We start from the raw sequence: 13585 nt of genomic DNA, 5'->3' as shown, positions 1-13585 counted from the left end.
CAGGTAGAGGAGCTTGCTTAGCACATGGGTTTGTTTTACATGCAAAAGATATTGGGGATTACACTTCTAATGTGGTTTCTCAGCTGCAGAGAGAAACAGCAAAGAGCTGCTTCATCTCTGGATTTGTTCCAGCCCCTTGGTTGGGACCAAGCTTTGGTTCCCCTGCACCCTCCTCTATGAGGAGGGCTTTGGGTGACTCTCTTTTTTTTTGCACAGAGATTGCTTAAGCAGCCAATCCTTGTTCCACTCACCCTGGCGAAGGAAATCCTGTATGAACTGGAAAGTGTTAGAAAGGATTTAATGAGATTATCATGAACTGTTACTTCACAAAAAAAAATCTTAAGCCTGCAAGCAGCTGTGTTCTGTAACTGGGGACAGGTGAAGGAATGGGAAGGGCTAAGAAGCTGTATACTTATTTAAAGAAACAGAGCCAAGAGTTTTCTTAATGTCTTAATATTTTAATGTCTTTAGCATTTTAGCTAAAAAAAAAAAAGAACAAACAAGGAAACAATATGCTCCTCCAAAAGGATGAATATTGTGTAAGTCTAGTGGCTTCAAATTTAGATTTATTTTTGATATCTGATAATATTGCAGAAGTAAGTGATATTGAAATTACTATTTGAAAATTCAGTTTTGCCCAGTGGACTGTGCAAGCTCCTGCTTGCCTTCAAGCTCATCATACCAATCAGAAGTGCCTCAGGTCATGTTCTATCCAGAACACATTAGGGACTGCTTTGAGGTTTGACTTGTATTGTAATACATAGAATTTGGTAGCAATGGAGTGAAATTTGGTTGATTTGGGGTGGTTTTTCTTTGTCTTGTTTTTGTTTGGGTGATTTGTTTTCTTATCAAGCACTTGCAATAAATCTGTAAATATAGCTAAGACTTATGTTGCTGCCAAGTCCTGCATGCTGGGCTCTTGATGACATTGAAGTCAAAAAACGCATTTACTTTCCATGTGTTTTGTTGGTTTCTGTGGTCTTTGTGTACATGTAATGATTGGAAAGTTCTGAATAGTGGCTGTATATTATAAAGGTAACCTCCCTGCAGAGCTGGGTACCTAAAACCAGTGTGCCACTGTGGTTCCTCAGGGTGACCTGCTTTGCAGACAGACTTTGGAGCAATGTAATTGTAAACACAGGAACAAGTTCTGCTCAGAAAGAGAAGTTATTTCAAATGGAAATTGGTAGTGAGTAAAGAGGTATGGGGAGGAAAAAATACCTTCAACAAGCATTAGAGTAGGATTTATTTTGGCAGATGCCTATCTTGAATGTATAGGATACTTTCCAAATCCATCAGACACGCTTTTGGGCTGGGAGTGGACATAGACAAATCTATGTGTTTGTCCATTGATTGCTTGGGAGAATAGCTTGGAGGCTGAAATCCAAACTGTGCTGAAAAGAACTTCTGAAATACGAAATTAAGTACTGATAAGATACTGTTCCAAGAGACTCTAGAGTAACTTCATTGCTGAGAACACATCATGGTATTATTATTATTTTATGTGCTTATTGGTATATTTTTTCTCAGTCATAAAAGCCCAGAAAAAATGGTGTGAAATGATTAAAAGAAAATTTTGAGGGTAATTACAGCTCTCTTCATGCACTCCTCCCCTCTATACCAAATCATCCCACCAAACCATCCCATCTCTGCTGAGCTTCCTCTTCTGTCCTCTTGCAGCCTCATTCTTTGGCATATTGAGGGAAAGGAAAAATGGAGATTTGGGAGGCATGCTGGTCCTGCCTCCACATGGGCAGTAACTTCTGAAAGTGGTTTTGGGTATGTTAGTCTTTAGAGGAAAGAGTGAGTTCAGGGAAAGTAAAAGTAATTATTTAAATTAGTTTAAATCAAAAAGAATTGAGCTAAACTGCAAAAGATTCACTAAACTTGATACAAGTGTGCAGGTTAAATAAAGTATTTTTGGCAAGTGCACATTGCCAAATACAAAATCCTGGTATATTTCCAGAATGTTGAGATAAATCTGAGTCCAAAGAGTATCCTTCTTTTCATTGTGAACAAGTCAAAGAAATCTTCTTTCTGCAGTGAGAAAAGTGAATAAGATATTTGACTCCAAACAAGACATAGAGCTGATTTCTGAAAGTGACTGTCAGTGAGTGTCAGATCCCTCCAAGAACACTGCATTTGCATCAGGACACCTCAGCTGATAAAAAGGTGATGCATGAATAGATGGGTGATAAAACATGAGATGAACAATCTCCCTGAGGAACAAGCAACTTAAAATTTGGGGGATGGTTAGAGAGGACTTCAATAAGAGGAGACAGAAAATGGAAAATAAAATAATACATATAAAAAGAAGAAGCAAATTGAATTCTTCCATTTAACCTTTTACATAATAAAAGACAGGAGACATCCCAATGAAATTAAAAAGCAATGCGTTTAAAAATTAATAAAAAGCAAATACCTTTTATTGGAGACAGGAATATGGACAAACTGAGCTATTGCTCTGATCTGATGTGTCAGCGCAGAGATTGCTAAATTATGTAACCTTTTGAGGAAGTCTTTAGCTTCTGTAGCCAGAAGTCTGAGACATCTGGCCAGCAGCCAGCCCTGGCTCAGCAGTTGGGTGGGTGCAGATGCTGTGGCAGTGGTGGCTGTGGTAGATACATTGCTGTGAGGTGGCTGTGTGGCTCCCACTTTGTGAGGACAACTTCCAGTTGGAGAACCATGTGCAGGTTTTCATTGCAAGATCAGGCAGCATATGACAAAACCCTATAAATATTAGTTTCTGGTTTATTAGGTCAGACACATGTCTAAGCTCCATTAATTTTTTCCTTACCCAAATACAGTCAGCCTAGCAAGGAGCTTTAGTAAAGCTAAAGGTACAGTCTTTCCTCGCACATCTAGACTTTGATCCAGCTTGTCAGAGAAATGGGCTTTTATTCATATCATAGAATAATCCATACTATAGGTAATGACATTCAAAACCAACAAATCTATGTGTATGTGTTTGTGTGTATGCTTATACTACTAGAAAAAAAAAAAATCTTTTCATCAAAATATTACAAGTTTTAAAGGCTAGTTTTTAACCATGGGGGAAAAAAGCCTCATGGACTCAATCATATTAGTCTGGGTAGACCTTACTAGGATGAAATTTTTTTTGAAATTTTGTGATCTGAATACTGTATAGCCAAAATCTTTCAAAGGCACACTTCAGTTAGACCGAACATAGTTTTATAGACTGCGCACTTGGACCTAAGCCTCATTCCTTTTCTGATCCCCACATGTGATGAGATGGATAGTTTGCTGCTTGTCTTTTAAAAAGAATCTGGTGCACACATGATGCACAGCCACAGAAGATCCTCACTAGGAAACGTACCTCCCAAAGGCAGAGTGCCTATGCTACTGCTGGGAATGGCTTCAATATAACCCCTGTGAAACTGGTAGTGGGTTTCTCCATGCTATCGTCTTGGGTATCATGCCTGAAAACCACATCCTTCTCAATATAGCTTTCCTGTGGTTTAATCCAAAGGTCTTTTCACCTCTCTTGGCAGTGTGCTGCTCCTTTTTCTCAAGGGTCAGTCACTTTTGATATATAACTAAGAAATAAATGGCCCTAAATTGGAAGGAAAAAAACCTCAACCAACCATCTCTGGAAAAGCAGCAGAACCTCTCCATGAAAAGATGCATCATACTGTGAACTGATCTCCTAAAATGAAGCAACAAACCCTCCATCATTAAAAGCATCTAAAACGTGTGTGGTGAACAATAGATTCATGAGTTCTTAAGGAAGTGATTTGATTTAAGGTATGTTTTGAAAATACTCGGGTTTTGGGAATGATTTTAAGAACCCACATTGGTTTTGTAAATATGGGGCAACTAAGAGTTTTGGTTGTTTGGCTTTTATTTAATGGGCCTGGCAAGCCTTTTGTTTACTTCCCCTCCTCCCGACGGTCTGCACACAGTCCACCCCAATTTGTTAAAGACGAATTGTTGCCCCTGGTAACTGCAGAGAATTTGTTGAAAAGAACACTTTTAGAAGACAATGGGCCCCAAATATACTGTGGCACAGCTTTAAACTTTATTAAGTCTGCCTTGGACTACCCTCTCTTCTCCTGAGTTAAGGGAAGAAAAGTTTGGCAGCCTCCACGCTGGGAGCATGATTGATGCCCAGAACATCTGAGGGACTTTTGTGTCCACATGCTCTCCATGAGTGCATAATGTGTGAATACTCAAATAAGGTCAGCCCTTATCAGATGTAATCTAGGCCTGAAAGCAGATCAACAGTGACAGTCATACCCCATAAGTGAGAACACAAATCATTCTTGTGTGCTTTGGACACGTTATGGGATTTTCTCCCTTGCTCCCGTTTTACTCTTTCCAAATGAAGTGTGTGTATGTCAGAGGGGAGGGAAAACTTTGGCAAATCTCTGGGAAAAAAAAAAAAAGAGACAAAACTCAGAGGAATACGTGCCTGGAATACTAGATGGTCCCCCCTCAGCTGAGCCACAGGGGCAAGGGGCTGTGCAAGGCAGTGGCTGTCTCTGCAGAGGGGCTGGGCTGTGCGGCTCCTCTCAGGCTGCTGGGGGAGCATTCCCACTGGTAGAGCAGGGCAAGAGGGAAGAAAATTGGGCAAAAGAGGTTCAATTCACATCTCCAGTACCTTTTAAGAGTCTTTTCAGAGTTTTCTAAGCACATCACAGCTTTTGTTGTCTGCCTGTCTCTGGGTTTGAATGCCTCAATTTTTCAAAGTGGACCAAAACCATCTTTTTTATTCTTTTTGAGTTTGTGTTCCATGGAGGGGGAGGCTGTGTTTCACCACGAAGTGAAAAAAATGTTAGAGAATAATGCCTTAAAGAATTCATTTCTGACAGCTTCCCTGGAGAAAGCAGATGTAAGTGGGTTTCATCTGAAGGAAGAGCCTCCCATTTTTGAATATTACTGTAGTTTAAGTACTGGATTGCTTTTTATCTAGGAAAACAAAGACAGCAGCAATGAAATGTTTTTAATTTAGACTTTTTTGATTTGTGCTTCTGCTTAGAAAAGGATTCTAATGGGCAAAGAGCTTTTACAGAACACAAAATATATAGGGAAATAGCATAATTAGCAGGAAGAAATAAAAGATACCGTTACATCATTGACAACATTAACAACTATGGAAACAATGATGTCATCCTCTAAGATGGGAATTTTTTTTCCCACACTTACGATGACTTGAAAAATTTCATTTTTAGAAACATAATGTCCCTATCAGGACAATAACTTGCAATACTTTTGCAGTCTTTATATGGAAGTATGTAATATTGGTGGATTCCCTGGGATTTAGTGGAAGATCCATGAAGGCTGACAGCCTGCCTACAAACTTGGTAATTACAGCACGTAATTGCTCGCTTCATTGATTAATTTTGCTTTGTGCTTTAACAATAACAGGAGTGTCCAGCTCCTCATTGAAAAGGCACCATATAAAAGATTCCTTAGTTGCAGCTCACACCTTGAACTCTGAGCAGGAAGACCTCTCTCTTCTTTTCAGCATACTGTCACCTCTTTCCTCTGCTGAATGGGACAGTGTTGTTCACAGTAAGGTGTGAAACTCTGGAATACAAGACAGGAGATGAAACCTCTTCTGTCATCAAGTTCATGGCAATGGTGTCCTGAGCTAACATATTACATATTTTCCCACCACTTCATTTCTCTTGAAAAAGTGATCAAGGTGTGTCTTAAAGTAATTTATGCTTTCTTTTTGGCCACTGACACAAAGAAGAATATCACTTGATATCCAGCTCCCCATCTTCCTAGTATGAATGTGCAAAGAACCACTTAATTTATAGAAATTGTCTTTGAGTCTAAAAGTCTCCTCCTGCCACCCTAATAAACACCTGTTGGGCGCTGATTTAAAACACTTGATTCAGTCTGCACAAGAAACTCCTTTCCTTGATGCATTGATTCTGCTGACATTCTAAAAGCTTCTTGGTTGGATTCCCCACGTTTTCAAAGGCCGTCTTCCAGATTGAGACATTTGCTGCTCTGAATTCATCTAAGTCCTTTAAGGTCACAAAACTGAGGCTTGTGGGGCCCATCCCAAGTATCCAAAACAGTGATAATCTTCCATTTTGCAGTCAAAAAGGTCACAGGAGTGACATCCTGTGTTTGACATAGGAAGAATGGTCTGCTCTGGTGTGTTCGATGTGTGATATGTGGCCATTTGAGAATTTTAATTTTACTAACAAATATTTTAAATGGTGTCAGCAGATGACAAAGCATTACTTTAACACATTTTTGTATGAGACTTTGGGAAGGAAATGCCTAGCATGCTTTTTGAAGACCTCATGTAGATTAAACAGGAATTTGAAAACTAAGGTAACTTTTCTCATGAAAACTTATCTGCATGGAGCAAATCTGTAATTAGGACTCCTTTTAGAAAGTAAATTGTTTAGACACTACTGTGTTACTTTCTTGCCATATATTGCCATGAAAATGTGAGAAAGACTGGAAAATTATATTGGCAGAACTATTATATTCACACAAACTATGCATTCCATTCATGTGTATAGACATGAATGTTGTGTTGCAGTTGCATTGTTAGTTGGTGTAGTAATCAAACAGGTAATAAGAGTTTTAAACAAAAGGATGAGGGAAAAAATAAATTCCACTAATCACTAGAAAGATAAGAGCAGTGCTCATCACATTTATGATACCTGGTCAAGGTCTGGTTTATGAATGCTGTGGCCAAATTACTTTCAGCCACATGAAAGTGAATTTTATTCTGTTATTACTAACTGTTGTTTGACAGCTGCTAGGTGGCCAGTGCAAAGATTTCCATTTTGCTAAGCATCATCAAAGATGTTGATCTTACCCAGAAAGTTTCAGGAAGATTACTTGTTTGAAGCAAAATACCATTTGAAGCGTGGTAGTGGAATTTACCCTCTGAGATGCCAGGCTTCCATAAGCTACAGCGGTCCTGTATCAGTGCCAAACTAAACAAACATTGTCACAAGGGAGATGATCACTCACAAACGCTACTTTTCCCATTATTATAGATAAAATAATAGTGCTGTCATTATTATTGCTATATATCGATATAGAATTTAATTGTAAATATCCAGCTTACCTGTGCTTGGTGGTTTTTTGATTAGTGGTAGTTGGGAGCCTCTTTTTATTAGGGTACATCAGTTTGTAAAGTTTCCCATTATATTGCTGTATTTTAAGAATCTCACCTGTGTTTTGCGCATGAACATAGACCACATACTTCAGCTGCTCGATGGCATAAGAGTTGCTTAAAACACTTGTCCTGTAATAAGGGGCAGATGTGTGGATGGTTCAAAAGCTGTGTGGATGTGGCACTGGGGGATGTGGTTTACTGGTGAACATGGTGGGGACAGGTTAACTGTTGGACTTGATTATCTTGGAGGTCTCTTCAAACTTAAATCGATTCTGTGATCCTATGGGTTTGCATTCATGGATGACCTGCTGATGTAGAGGTCTATAAACCCCAGCCATAGGTGAGGTGGCTGTGTTTTAGTGCGCCCGGCAGAGGAGCGGCACAACTGCTGTGCGTGTGTGACCATGAGAGGTGAGTACAAACCCCTGTGTGCGGCCCGTTCACTAACAGCCTTACAGGGAAACCCCGCACTCCGCAAATACTGAAGCGGCTCATTTAGTCCTGGAATCATGACACCAGCTCGGAAGGTGTCTGTAGCAGCTGTCCGCTGACAGGCTGCAGGGAGGGTGCTCCGGGCGGGAGGGGAGGACGAGGTTCCCCCTCGCTGCTGCTGCTGCTGCAGGCGAGCGCTTTGTGCGCTTTGGGGCAGGGTCGCGTCCGGAGCGTCCTCCCGGGCAGAGGAAGCGTTTGACGGGACGGCTCCGGCTGCCTTGCCAGGCTGTGCCTGTGCCGAGCAGGGCGAGAGGGGCTGCCCCGCTGCCCCCGGGCCCGCCGCCGGCCCAGCCCAGCCCAGCCCAGCCCTGCCCTGCCCGGGGGCGCGGCCAGGAGGCGGCGGGGCGGCGGGCGGAGCGGGGCCGGGGCTGTGGGAGCTGGCGCGGCGCCGGCCGCACGCCCGAGGTGAGCGGGGACGGAGCCCGGGCCGAGCGGGGAGCGGAGGGCGGGAAGGTGCCCCCGGACGGGACAGAGAGGGGGAGAATTTGAGCTCCGGGGTGCCGAGGTGCGGGGGATGCTCCGGCGGGCGGGAACTGCTGCTGGTCCCTCTCCCAGAGCGCGAGTTGGGGCTACTTCCACCACTCAGAAGTTTTAAAGAAGCTGTGTTGTGTTAAATCTGCCCTTAGAAATCTTGAGCGTTTCAGGCTTGTGCTTTTTTCTAACTTCTGTCTGGTTACCCCTGTTAACAGCGAGGGCTTAGGAAACGTCGTGCTGGTTTCGTAGGAAAACTGAATTTGTTCATTTTTAAGTCTTAGCAGGAAAGCGTCATGCTAATTGTAAGTGAAAATGCCGTATTTACCCACCAAGATGCAGAAATTTGACATGGCTAATAAGAAAAGGAGGCACTAATAAGCAGTAAACAGAGATTGCAGTAAGGCAGAATTTTGATTGACTGCAGAATCATAGTGGCTTTATTCATTTTAGAGGTGAAAATAAGGAGTATATGAGTGGATTTGAAACATACTTACAAACCTACATTTGAAAACAAGTTCTGGGCACAGTAAATGAGCTGATGTCGTTTTGGTAGGTTTTTTTTTGGGAGATTGCAAATGTGTTTATAGTAGCGCTTCATTCATGTACTGATGTTCTTTGGAAGAACTATGGAATTACTGTCATTGAAGACTCGTTTTTCTGTTAAGCTTGGTGTCTCTTGAAAAGTGGTGAATAATTTAATGAAACAGTCCTGGATGTTTTGGCTTGGATGTCTTCATTGTGAAGCAGTTAGCTAACAAGCTGATAATCATATCTGAAAGGAGGAAAAATATGCATAATAAGGAATTTTTTTTCTTTTTAGTAAATCAGTCAGTTCTGCTAACTAACCAGGTAAACTCTCTGTGACTTCGCCTACAGCCCTTCAGCATCAACCATGAGTTTTCCTGATTCTTGAGAAGTTTTTACTCTGGCTTCTTTAGTAAGATACACTAAAGCTAAGGAGCAGAAGAAACAGCAGTGCCACTCGTGCAGTCCATTTGTCCTGGAAGCTTTCATGTGGTGGGAAGTGGGTGCAGTGTCCATGGGAACAGCTGGGCTTGGGGAGAGCGTGGTAGGTGGCAGAGCAGGATTCTGAGCAGCAGCTGGTCTGCAGGAGTCCTAACCATGTGTGACAGTGTGTGCAGCTCAGACTGAAGCTTGCAGTCCTCGGTCAGTCATTTTCTTCTTGAATCACAAAACTACTGAACTGTTGTTTTTTTGTCTAATGTTTGACTTAGTTTTTAGGCATCACTGTAGAAGCTATGTATGAGGCTTAGGACTGAGAATACCACACGGTTTGGCATGAGATAAAGAAATTTTGTGGACTTTGGGTGATATTGAAAAACGAATTTGAATCCATTAACTGGTCCTGTTCTTCCTTGTGAAGTGATCCTTGTGTGACATGGAGGCTCTGGACGAACTGCAGTCACACCTGACTGACCAGTCCTGGATATCTTTGCAGGGGCCCTCAGTATTCTGGCAGCACCCTCTGCTGCCGAAGTGGAGAGTGCAGCTGGGGCCGCATCAACTTCCCTGAAAACAGGAGTCAGAAATGTACCTGAGCCTTACTGGGTTCTCTGTTCCCTTTTAAAATTTTGATGGGTGGATGCTTTGACACTTTTCTTTGTGCATGATCCCTTCAAATCAAGGGGGGTCCTAGAGCATCTTTAAAGTTATCCATACCAAAATAATGTGCTTCTAAAGGTACTGAGAATCTTGGTGCAATGACCTTCAAGGAAATAGTATGCATTCTGACTTAGGAGCATCTGCAAGGAGATTAGGCAGATCTGTGGAAGAAATGCAGTAGGCTGCTGAAAGATGTACACAGAAAACAGGTTGTCCAGGAGAGACCAAGATTTTTCCGTCTGCAGAATTTCAGGCACAAATATGAGCATGCAAAAATTATGTCAAAAGAAAAGATCCTCAGATACAGGATGTCTTATCAACAGGGTAATTACAGGTATCAGTAGGAGATTCCCAGTAATTTGAAACTTAGCTGCTTATGAGTTCACTGTTTGCATTTGAAATACATTCCAAATTTCCTAGAAGTTGGGAGTCAAATCTTTTCTCAGTTTTTGAGCACTTGTGCAAACTTCTTTAGGAAATGCAACTAGTGTTTTATTCAGCACAGGTTTTTTCCCTCCCGAGGACTGTGTATTTCTTGTTTGCCAGCACTGCTCAGAGGGTGAGAGGCTTGTGCTGGGAAATCTTTGCCAGGGAGTGCCCAGTGGTTTCCCACAGGTGCTTTCAGCAGCTCCAGCCCAAAATCTTTCATCAAATAAAGACAAAATGATAGCAATTGAAGCTGAGTGCTTGAGGATAATTCTGGGAGCTAAATCTGTAGGGAAAAAACCCACCTTGGTAAGCTATGCATTGTATAATTGTATTTATGTATTTATTTATTTTTAATTTAAAAAAAGAAAAAAATCATGGTAACACTTTGCTACCTCCCTAACCTTTAGGTTATGGATAAGTTTCAAGGCCGGAATTGTTATGAAGAAAGAGTTGAAAATGAAATTAAGAGGTCTTCTAAGTAATTCAGGCCATGCCTCAGGCTGAGAACAAGATTTTCTTAAGCTTTATTAATTCTAGCTTAAATTTGCTTTGTAGTTACATCTATTCTTTATCCCCCTCAAAGCTTCTGCATCCTTGCAGGATGATCCCAGTGAGGGAATGAATTACTCACCTGTGGAGTTTACCCTTTGCCTGTACATTATACCTGGGGAGATCCTGATGGTTCCACATGGTTACTAAAATAAGATACAGTTAGATCATTAATGTAATGATTTGCATTAGATGCCAAGAGTTTAGTTAATCCCTCTGATATACATACATACTTTTACCAAAACTTGGCCTTCCTTCAGTGATGAGACCACAGGTTTCCAGGGAATCATTTCCAGTGTCTCTTTATTTTCACCTCTAGAAAAATAAGTGTTAAGTATATCCTGATTGTCTTTGTGCTAGTTCAAGCCCAATTCTATTTGTCTGGTCTTGAGTGTCTCTTGAGTTACTTTTGCTGAACTTTGCTGTGTTTTCTTCAGTCTCTCTGTATGTTACTCAAAATGCAGAACTCAGACCTGAGTATCTCTCAATTTGTGCAACTGCTTTTCTGTGTGCATTGTTACAGTGTCTTAATAGCACCCCAGCTTCTCCCAAATATTTCTCCAACTTCTTAAGAACATTTTTGAATGCTAGCCTCATTCTCCAGTTAACCAGATCCAGTGTAATCTTACTTGTCTTATGTCTACAAGGCCTATGTTTTATCCTAGAGGGAATTGAAATGTTTTTGACATGTTTTGTTTGTGACCAGTGTTGGCTGTTGCTTATGTCTATCGGAGTATTTTTGGCTGAATTTAAGCTTCTCTAAACTTGAGATCAAAGTGTAAGGGAGAAAAGCAGAGCAGTTCACTCAGATTGAACTGTGGCTCTTGTGTTCAGGCTTTTGGGCTGATCACTATTTTCTGCTTCCATCCTGCATTGCAAACTTACTGAGGGTATTTTTTCAGGCTATAATTCAGAATTAAGGAGATTCTTTCTGAAGGAAGTGTTCAAAAATAAGATCAGAGAAGGTAATGTTGGTTTGAAAACTGAATAATAAATAATGTAGGCCAAAAGCTAATTTAACTGAATGGCTAGAAAAAATACTTACATGAGTATCATTCCTATACATGGAATAAAGTGTAAGCCATAACTTATTGTAAAAATGAGACTTTACAAAAATCCTGAAATTTTCCTGCCCATCTTATCCATGTGGGGTGGATGCAGGATGTAGATTTGGCAGATTTTTCCATCTTCCCATACTACCACTGGTGGCATCCTGAGTGTGCTAAAAATGAGCATTTTTTAAATAGTCAGGAAGTTGACTGTGTTGCAGCCTTGTCCTAAAGTAATGTGTGGAAATCATAGAGAAGTCTTTCTGAATGAAAGAGTGTAGCACTTGTGAAGAATAGGGGGGAGAAAGTATAGGAAAACTAAGCAGGACCCAGTCGTATCTCTGAGGAGAAGCTTATGCCTGTTGGTGTACCCCAGCCTCATACTGTGGAGTGACATATCAGCCTTTATGATTAATGGATCCAAAGCCACAGAGACTCTGAGCAGAGGTAATTGTCAATTATTTTTGCAATCTGGTAAATATATAGAGCTGATGCATCGAGATTTTTGGTATAATTATTTGTCAGACAGTTCTCTACTTAAGGGATTTAGCAGGCAATTTTGTACTTTGGTGTAATGCAAAAGAATTTCATGTTCACCTGCTGGTCTGGTTGTTGTCTGGAGAAGTGCCAGGCCTCCACATCCACCTCTGACATTTGTTGCTCCTTGATGCATTTTGACACTTGGAGACTTCAAGGAAAAAATCGTGGGAATTAGGAGATAGGACATGACATAGTTTGGCTTGTTGAAAGTTGAAGGATGATCCAGGGTGCCTGAGGATAGGTAACTTTTGGGCTGTATTACTTCAGAGGTAGCTGTCTGGTGTAGTTGTACAGCATGCATTTAAAGTCATAATTTTTCAACTGTAAACTGATCCTAGTTACCATACAGGAAAATCCACTTAAAGTTTGAACCCAGCTGTTAAATGCATAACCATGTCTGTGTTCACGAGGTTCAGACTGCAGCTGTTATATGGCATCCCCGGATATTAATCTCTCACTCTAAATCAGCAGCAAAAGTAGTTTATGGTGAGCATTACAGATGCTTGAAATCTCATCTCTTCAGCACCATACCTGGAGGGAAGATAGCAAATACCTGGATCTTTCCTTCTTTCATTTCTTCCCTACTTGTTTTTCTAGGAGACACAGTTCAACTCAGGACATAAGAAACATGCTTTGCACCACTTGTTCTGAACTGGAGTTTATCACCCATCCTCACCTGCCCAGCCTTGACAGAGATACTGGGTTTTGAAGACCTGACGTGTTTTGCAGTGTTGCAAACACTTCACTTGTGTGATTTTTCAGTGCCTGTTGTTCCAAAGTCATCACTAGAAAGCAGAATAATTAAGTGGACTGAAACTACATGTGCTGTGTGTTAGCCCAAATAACCATGAAGTGTTTAAAAGACCTGTGTGATTTTAAACTTAGATGGACTTTTTGAGACTCACAGGACTACTTGCTTCGTTGAGTAATTTGCAGAAGTGGAGACTTAATTCCTTTAAAAAATGAACGGGGCTAGTGTGTTAGCTTAGTTATCCAGACTAAGGACAGTCTTGTGTTTTTACTAACCCCTATTTGCAGCTCTTCTATTTTTTAGCACTTGACACTGGAAACTGACTGTATGGAACATATTTTCTAATGCTACTGATGTTTATGATGTTTGTCTGTGGAGTTACTGTGATGTTGCAGTGGTACTGGTCATCTATCAGCAGATTTTGGGCTGTTGCTTCAGACACAATGTGTTCTTGTGAGAAGTCAAAACGTGCACACTAAGCAATTGTATTGTTCTTCCTGGGCTGAAATATGGCTTTGCATTGGCTTGGCAGTGTAAAAGGTACTCGATCCATAGCATATA

General features: G+C 41.1%; 1 protein-coding gene across 4 annotated transcripts in view; it reads left to right on the top strand.

Annotated features, from left to right (window-relative positions):
* BMPR1B (bone morphogenetic protein receptor type 1B) overlaps positions 1-13585 on the top strand; it is a 226893-nt gene that overhangs the window by 148415 nt on the left and 64893 nt on the right. Inside the window, exon 1 of one of the 4 annotated variants that reach the window (XM_083862304.1) lies at positions 7981-8014. The exons of the other annotated variants lie outside the window; for them this stretch is intronic. The gene's annotated coding sequence lies outside the window, so the exon portion shown is untranslated. Of the gene's footprint in view, positions 1-7980; positions 8015-13585 lie in introns of those variants that run through there. 4 annotated transcript variants of the gene reach the window in all.

This window comes from Zosterops lateralis, assembly GCF_965231275.1.
Source record: "Zosterops lateralis genome assembly, chromosome: 5".
In the NCBI taxonomy this organism is placed as follows: Eukaryota; Metazoa; Chordata; class Aves; order Passeriformes; family Zosteropidae; genus Zosterops; species Zosterops lateralis.
This window is presented reverse-complemented; position numbering and strand designations above follow the sequence as displayed.